Source organism: Chinchilla lanigera, unplaced genomic scaffold, assembly GCF_000276665.1.
Source record: "Chinchilla lanigera isolate Chin_1 unplaced genomic scaffold, ChiLan1.0 scaffold00007, whole genome shotgun sequence".
NCBI lineage: Eukaryota > Metazoa > Chordata > Mammalia > Rodentia > Chinchillidae > Chinchilla > Chinchilla lanigera.
The window spans coordinates 12,109,092-12,118,308 of NW_004955408.1; positions in this window are offsets into that span (position 1 = coordinate 12,109,092).

A 9,217-nucleotide genomic window follows, 5' to 3' on the forward strand; every position below is an offset into this window, starting at 1 on the left:
GTTAGAAAAGACTTGAGCCAGGTAGGCTGTGGTCTGCTGTAGCAGGGGGTCCATCATGCCTATTTGGAGTGAGTTCAGAGTTCTCAGCCCTCTGCCAGGTGTCAGGGACTGCTCAGTATAAACTCCCCAGTATCCACAAGGGATTTGTTCCAGGTCAACCTACAATACCAAAATCTGTGGATGCTCAAGACCCTTGTATAAGATGGTATGGCATTTGCATGTAACCTACACACATCCTCCCCTATGCTTTAAATCATCTCTAGATTGCTTATAATACATCATACAATGCAAATATGATGTAAATAGTTGTTTTACTGTGTTGGTTATGGAATAAGAAAAAAGTCTATACATGTTCAGTACAGACACAATTTTGTTTTCTTCGTATTTGTAATCTGAGATTGGTTGAATCTTTGGATGTGGAAACTGAGAAGATGGAGAGCTGACTGTACTTAGCTACTTTCTTGCCAGGCACAAAACCAAACTGAGTTTCTCAGCATCTTCTGTTCATAGGATGTGAGCTTGCACTGAGTTCTGGTCACTCGCTTATGGGTTGAAGCATACTATTTCCACACCTGGCCTGTAAGATCTCTTCCAACTCCCTGTTTCACCTTATTTGCACTGAGATGAAGCCCACTTGTAAGCTATGGATTTCAGATAACAAAGCCCCAGATGGAAAACACCTAGCTTCTGAATTGCCAGAGAGCCACTTTATGTGAAAAATTTTTTTCTTTTTTGGTACTGGGGATCGAACTCAGGACTTTGAGCTTGCCGGGCAGGCACTGTACCACTGAGCTAAATCCCCAGCCCCATGTGAAACATTTTTATTGTGTCTGTGGTTAGCCGGCCTGTTGAATATACAGAGAAAGGCAACCATCATTGAGCAGATCTCCTTTTCTAAATGGAAAGGAGCGTCTAGACTTGATTTAACAGTGCCTTCTACAATGTACATAGAGGCAGGTGGCAAACCACAGGTGAGCACAGGACACTTCTGGAGGAAGACTTCTAACTGAGTTGTTTTTCAGGAGAAGAATCTCACATAGACCCACAAAATCTATTTGGATTAACTCAGGAGATGATTAGCCCTGCACTACAAACAAGTGAATCAAATGCCTTGCCAGGTGCACTTTTAAGAATATGTCTTCCATTTTCTTTTACAAATTTTCTAAGGCACTTAAATATCCTCATCCTAGAATTCCTAACCAGAGTACTAGAAAGATGCCTCAGAATGTTCTGATAAAAATTCACATATTTTACCTGGGAGAGGTACCAGGCTAACCAATTCATATAACATCTAGCTTTTTGGATTCTGAGACTAGCATGTGATACTCTTCTTAGAATTGGGACATAGGGCTGGGGATTTAGCTCAGCAGCAAAGCGCCTGCCTGGCAAGCGCAAGGTCATGAGTTCGGTTCCCTGTACCAGAGAAAAACCAAAAAAAAAAAAAAAAAAGAATTGGGACATAGTGAGAGAGGAGAGCTGCAAATATTTAGAATGAATGAGAGTTAACTGGGGAAGGAAGATTCATTTGGGAGACTACAATTCAGAAAACTTTGAGCACCTGGGAAGGGGATTAGAGGAGGATGGAGAGTTTAGGGAGGTAGGTAGGCAGGCAAGCTTTGTACCTGTTCTGACATCTGGCTATAAAAAAATCTCAGCTTCTCATGGAAGATCTTTTGGGCTTTATTTTGAAGTAGGGTAAAAACTGACCTTTCTGGAAGTGTCCCAGCAAGAAAGAGTTCTTTTTTTTTCTTTTTGAATGGGCTAAATAAGGTATATTTTTCTCTTCAATTTGTCAAGTCTTTTCTGAGCATACCATTAAGCAGCTGGATTCTATTCCTTTCAGTATCTCTGAAGGAATTCAGAGATATTTAAGTTTCTGGTTTGGTCAAAGCAAGAAATAATTGATGTTGACATTAGTTAGCTAATCTCAGCTCACCCCAAAATGGTGAATTAGAAAAAGAATTGACTATTTTAAAAGATTTTCCAAAATAATATTTGTTGAGGCCCAATATTCATCCACACCACCAAATATTCGTCTACACTATCTTCTTCCATGGCTCTCCCAGTTTTCCCCTGTAGTGGTTCAAAATTAAGCTTCAGAATATCTCAGCTTTCTATAAAGATAAGAAAAGAAGGTAAAATAAAAAAAGTGGCAGTGTGATCTTTTTTTTTTTTATACTGGGAATTGAACTCAGTACCTCATGCTTGCCAGGCTGGCGCTGTGCCACTGAGCTATATCCTCGGCCCTTGGTCCTTAATGTACAATTGCTAATTCCATACACATATGTTGGTTATTAGTGAGACACTGATATATCTTGTGGTTTTGAGTTCTGTGGTAATATATATGTATTTGTCTCGTTGACCTAATTATTGAAGCTTCTATTCTTATACACGTCCCCGATCACCTTTTATTACCTGTCTACAGATTGTGAGCTCTTTGGAGGCAGAGACAGCTTCAACTATAACATTGTCTTGACATAGTACTGGTAACACGATAGTCAGAGAGTAAATGTGTATTTAGTGAACCAATCAGTTATGAATCCTCTCTCTCTTTCTCCTCTGCCTCCTTGTCTCCTCTCTCTCTGTCTCTGTCTCTCTTTCTCTCTCTCTTCCTTTCATTTGAGGGACCCAACAACCACCTTTACTAAATATGCCATTTTCCCAGCAAAAGATTCCTCTCAAAACAAGTTCAGTGAGGCTGAGATTTGAGATTGACTATAACACATGCTTGCTGACTTGATTTTCTCTGGGTATGCCAACTGATTTCCTTCAGCTATAGTCTGATTTCTTGGAGGGCTTTGGTACAGGTAAATATTTATTCTTTGCTTATACATGTTCATTTTGTATTTGCCATGGAAAAGACTCTACTTTGTCTTTAGGGAATTCCATGCTGTTGTATGGACCACACTTAACTCTGGATTTCCTGCGGCATCAGCTTCTGTCATGACCCTGTCTTTACTTCTTTCTCTGTGGGCCTTTGCTTATTTTGGGTTTCTCAAGGCAGGCCAGCAGAGAGCATCGTCAACTGCATTTACAAAGAAACCCAGTGGAGGGTGGTATAAACAATCTGGACATTTTTATTGCATCAAATGATAAGAAGTTTGGAGACAGTGTAGTTGCAGAGCCAGTTAATTTGAAGACTCAACCAAGTGTAGTGCCTAAGCTATTGCCATATTTCTGCTTTGCCTTCCTCAGTATATATTTGCTTTGTTTTCAGCCTGACATCCCTTTGTAATTGCTATAAAGCTGTAGAAGTTTGAGGCATCATTTTTCACCAGTCATGAGAGCTGAAAAATGGGCTTCTCTTCCCTCCACTTTTGATTTTAAGAGTAAGAAGATCTTTCCTAACAATCCTTCTGCAGATCTTCCCTTAATCTTAATGGTTCAAACTGGGCTACATGTTTATCATGAAACCAATGATTGGAAGAGAATTTGAATGACCGTGATTGGCTTAGATTCATTGAGATATACCCTGGGAAGGGGGCAAGGAGCTCTTCCTCTGAAGCATAAAATTAGAGTTGTGTTATCAAGGAAGGGGAGGTATGGGTTTCACAAGAAGTAAAGAGGATACGATTGCAGGCTCCCTAAGAAAACTTTGACTTTAGGAATGGAAGTGATAATCATTCAGCTCCAGTGGGACCTGGGAATCTTATACCATTGTAACTTCTCTCCCTTGAACTCTATCATGCTGTGGAGACCTGTTGTTTGGGAATGACTTGTTTTATCCTTGGCTGTTCACTCCTAACCCGAGTCTTAGGATTCCATGCTGGGTAGTTACAAGCCTCTTTTTTATTTAACCTAAGCTTTATCAAAAATTTACAATAGAAGCAGAAATTCTAAAGCAGGAAATGGGATCCAGTCTTCACCTATACAAGTACCATTCTTCAGCAGTGCTCCTGATGGAATCCTACTGTTTATGCTTCTAGATTTTATAATGGAAGCCTTAATAAAATAGATAATCAGAGTATGTTTAGGGGAAAAGGTAGCATCTTTGAAGGTAAAGCTAAAGCCTGGGTCTTTTCTGAGTGATGTTTCTTTAGATTCTCTAATTTTACCCACTGTAGCAATCCATTGTTGCCCCAGACTATGGTGACACCCAGAATCAGACCAGAGGGCGTCTCTCTTGGATATAGCATAGAAGCTATTCTACTTGAAAACACCATACAATGATGAATTTTTTCCAGGACATTGCACCCGCTTTTTTATTTTTAGTAAAACATATTATGTTATTATAAATCAATGAACATGTTCATAATAGCAATAATGCCCTTGAAATCTGTTAGTCCTGCCATCTAAGAACGGTATGCTGGAGCATTTGCTGCCCTTGGCTTCACCTTGGGCTATTAACTAACAAATCAGTTATTAGCTGGTGGTAATGACCAATTTTCAAGAGATGATTGCTTAAATATCACCCACCTTGAAAAGAGAATTATTACTCAACCGAGAACTGAACTCTTATTTTCAACTCAGTAGAGCTAATGATCTTATCTCACTGGCTGTCTCCCACCCCCAGCACCTCCCACCTGACCCCTTTGCCTTGTCTGCTCGCTTCCTGCCTAGAAGGTGTGCTTGCATCGCGTCAATACAGAACTGCTTTCCACTTGGCCTCAGTAACTTGAGTCCAGAAAAAGTTCCATATTTAATATTTATTCACCTAGCAGTGGTGGATGAAGACAGATGCTAATGAAATCAGTCTTGCTGAGAGTGACCACAATGATAATAGATTCTTTATGATGTCCAGGAATTCTGGACTCTTCGTCTCTCCTTAAATGCATGTTGGCGCCAACTCTGTCGTCTCATGCTTTAGTATTCTTGTCATCCTCCTGACCTCTCCTTAGACCAGAGAGCACGCAGGCTGTGCTCAAGGCATCAATCTGTCTTTCTCCTCATAGAAATGCTTTAAACACCTATAGCCACAAATGACTCACCAGCAGAGATTTTTCTCAGAAAAGGCAAAACAAGTAGATAAAATGAAGGAACCTCTTCAGAGCTGGAGTAATAGTTGACACTCACGTGTATGCAGGCTGATTTTGCTGGTGTTGGCTGTTGCCTGTAACCGGTTGGTCTGAACAACTCCATTTACACAGCTTCCAGGGATTTCAGAATTCCTTCCTCTCCAACATCATTTTATGGGCTAGGATTAAAACTGGGAGAGAGATAACTAGCTCTCTCTTCCATGATGAGAAAGGAGGAAGAGATGGGAAAGGGGAGATGTAAAACAAAGCAGCTCTGGCAAAAAATCATGCCCTCTCAACTGAGTACACTAGCTGATTTCACTGCAGATAGCCATATCCTGGGCAGGGCAGAGCTCTTCTAAGCAATCTGGCAGCCCTTTTTAGTAATAAGAGGTAAATCATTCTGACATTCCTTGCTATTCAAAGCATTAATTATGCTGACTTTCTTTTGGGGTCTGGATCAAGTATAATTCTACAGGAATTCTGTTGTAATCTAGTATTAATTAATCTCTGTTTTACATATAGAGTAGTGCCAAAAGCGTTTCTCTGTAATTTGTTTGCATGTATATCAGTTATTAGCTTTGTTAACACCTACCGTAACTTTACCTGAGGAATTGCTTCTCTTTCTGTCTCTCTCTCTGTCTCTGTCTCTGTCTTTCTGTCTGTCTCTCCCCCTCCCCTCAGTCTTGGAAATGGTCATTTTCCTGGGATGGGAACTAGGGCAGCCCGCGTGTTAAGGAGGACCTTGTTCCACTACAGCATTATGAAAGGTGAGGAGTTAAAAAATCCCACTGGGGTCCAAACTCCACCTCTGTTACCTTTATGTAGGGTGTCTGAATTCAGTTTATTCATCTGAAAAATGGATATTATCATGGTTCCTTTTACTTCAGATTCTGTGAAGATGGAACAATAATCAGCTCTCTGGTGATGAAAGAAGCGGGGTAGGAAGGGGATGAATTTGATGGGATAGATGGTTTTCAGCCAGTGACAACTGCAAAATCTTTCTTTCAAGACGTAGGGTGTCAGGATAGATCACTGTTAGTGTCACTTCCAACCTGAATATTTTGAGTGTTTGCGGTATAAACCATGTACTGGCTCTAGGAAACACCTGCCTGCCTCTTGGCTCTTCCCGGAATATGCCTAAGCAATAATAGAGGGTCAGCAGCTGAGCTTCTTGGCTTTTCAGTGGTAAATAATGAATGTTGCTCCAGCTGCCAGCACACTCTGAAACCTTCCATTTTGAGATGCAGAAGGAAAGATGGGGGGAAACCAATAAAAAATACCGAATATGCATTTATCTGATCCGTCATCTTTAAATAGCTTCCTTCAGATTTCAGAAAAGGTAACTCTATCCTCTCTCCTGGCTGGATCTCTGCATCCTGCCACAAAGCAGGACTGTTGGTCCTGATTTTGACCTGGTATAAAAAGCAGTATATTTTTATGACCTGGTAACAGTCACATTTCTACACCATAAAATATTAAAGAAGGCAGGACAGTGCCTTTAAAATCTTTGAGACAGGTGCTATCAAAATGTGCCCCTTTATTATTTATTTATTTGACTCTTTCTGTATAGTGAGGCTTAAATGCTTTTGGGGCCAAATAATTAAATTCCATTATGGAAAGTGGAGATTGCTGGCAAAGTGTACTCAGCACTGCTATTAGACCCGTGAGTCCCCAGGGACACTCCATGGAGGGAATATAAAAATCTGGCTATGTTTATATGTAAGCTATGCAGTATGACATATATTGAGCCCACAGGAATGATGTTACATAAGAAACCAAATGCGGAGGGGGCTGTTAGCCTGTAATTTCTTATAGTAGGATCTGCATATGAGACCAGTGGGTGAAATCTAGCCTGCTGCCTGTGTTTGTATATCCTATGAATCTGGCTGGTACTGTTCTCATATTTTAAATGGTTGAAAAAAAAACCAAAAGAAGCATGATATTTTAGTCATGAGAAAAGTATATGAAGTTAAAATTCCATTGTCCCTAAGAAGATTTAATGGGTACACAGCCCCACCCACTCATTTACATACAGCCTGTGGCTGCCTTTGAAGAGGAGGAGTTGGGTGTTTGCAACAGAGACCATATGGCTTCAAAGTCAAACATATTTCCTATCTGGGGCTTTACGGGAAAAGTTCACTGACCCCGGTGCTAGAGGAATTTGAACAAGGGCTTTGGAAAGGTCACAGCATTGGAGCTACATGAGTTCAAGATCATTTATGGGGTTGATGCATTTGGATATTGACTCTTCGTCGTGATTAACCTGATTATTTTCTGAAATGAACAGCCTAAGAGAAGAGGACAAGCATCCCCTAAGTAATTTTTTGCACCCCATAACCTGTTCCTGGGATTATACGCTGGTGACATCATTTTCCTCCGTCTCCAGTATCTCCACTCACTACCTCCACTGCTGCTGCTCCATTCTAAGGCATGACCATCTCATCTCAGCTTTGGGAAAAGCTTTCGAATTAGTCTATTTCAGTACATGTGCAAGAGATGGTTCATCCTACATAGTAGCTGCAGTGATGCTTTAAAAAAGGAAACATTTTTTTGCCCATTCTTTCTAGAGTAGCCCCCACCTCACTCCATGTCTATTTATTTATTTCTCCTCCTTTTTATTGCTGTCCTAGTACTTATCATTGTCTTATGTTTTCTGGGTTGGTTTACTGATACACTTTGTTTCTCCTACCAGAAAGGACGTGCCTTAAGAGTAGGTACCTTACAGTGTACAGCTTTGTGTAAAAACAGTTAAGTATAATATATATATATAAATCTCAAAGAATATACAAAAAAACAATTATTGTTTATTGGAAGGTAGCAGTAGAAGATGGAATGGGGTGAATATTTTCTTTGTATATATTTAAATTTAATTTTTCTTAACTTTCATATCCTGTAAATATATTAGCTATTCCCAAGCATTAAAAAAAAAAACAGCAATCTTATGCAGCATTTAAGATAGTCCAAAATCTTCACGATACTATCTCCCATCCACATGCTCTTCTTGCACTGTGACATGCTTCATGCCAGCATGAGATGGGTCTGTGTTCATCCCCTTGAAGCCAGACAGATCAGTAAATACAGCAGAAGTGATCTATGAGAGTTCTGAGGGTATTTTATATGAGGTAAGCCAGCTTCTACCTGGTCCTCTTGGGATACGTGTTCGTAGCGCCTAGCTGCCATGCTGGGAGGAGATCCAGGCCACAGGACAGAGTATTCCAGCCAATATCCCAGCTGAGATCTCAGCTATAGTTAACAACCAGCCACTGAGTTAAGAAGCCTTTGAGGTGGTCCTGGCTGCAACCACCATCTAACTGTCACCGAATGAAAGACCCAGAACAAGATCTGCTTTGTTGAGCCCAGGCAACTCCCAGAAATATGAGAGATAATAATAAAAAGATTGTTTTGTTAAAAAAGAATAGGTACTTTGACTGTCAGATTTATTAGGGTATTTCCAACTTCTCGCATGAGTACGCAAGAAAAGTTCATTGATTGAATGAATAAATGGATCAGTCTTCTTGGCAGAAGTCCTTGTAGCACTGGCATTATATTCTGCCTGCCTGCTTCCCCAGAGGTCTGGCGACTTTTAAAATTTCCATGTCCTTGTTCTCAAGGAGACCTGTGGCTAGTAGGAGACGCAGATATTAAACACTCCTTGGCATTCAAATTTCCTGCCATCTGCACTCCTCCTCCTGGATCCTGTTCTCTTGTAAGCCTAACCTGGTTATTTTGCGCTAGTCCACTGAAGGCTGGGAAAAGCTTGCTGTCTTTAGCAGACATTGTCAGGCTCTGTCAGAACTCCTTGGGGCCATTTCATGCTCCTTTTCCAGCTTGCTTTGCTTCTATGATCTGCCCGTCACTGTCTTTAAAGGACACACTTTCACTAGTGGAGTAGCTTTCCTCAAACTCCCAGAGAGCTAGAAATGACTAGGTTTTACCCACTAGAGGCTATTTTTACTGAACAGCTAACTGACTCGTGCAGGAGTTTGAAAGTTCAATTTCAAGCTTGGAGATACATAATTTGCACTCCAGGGTTTCCTGTGGGATCCGCTGAAGTTACTCTTCATGAGAATTTGCCAGAAATCAAGTGTGTTTCCCTCCCCCTCTTCCTGTATGTTCCTTACTACTGTCTCCTGTAGGAGACATTGTTCTTTTTTAAAGAACAAATCACTTTCCCACAAATCTTCCCTCTTGGATCTGGTCACGAGGAATCCCACCTAGCACTCATGGTTCCCAATTTTAGAGTGCCACACGTACATTTA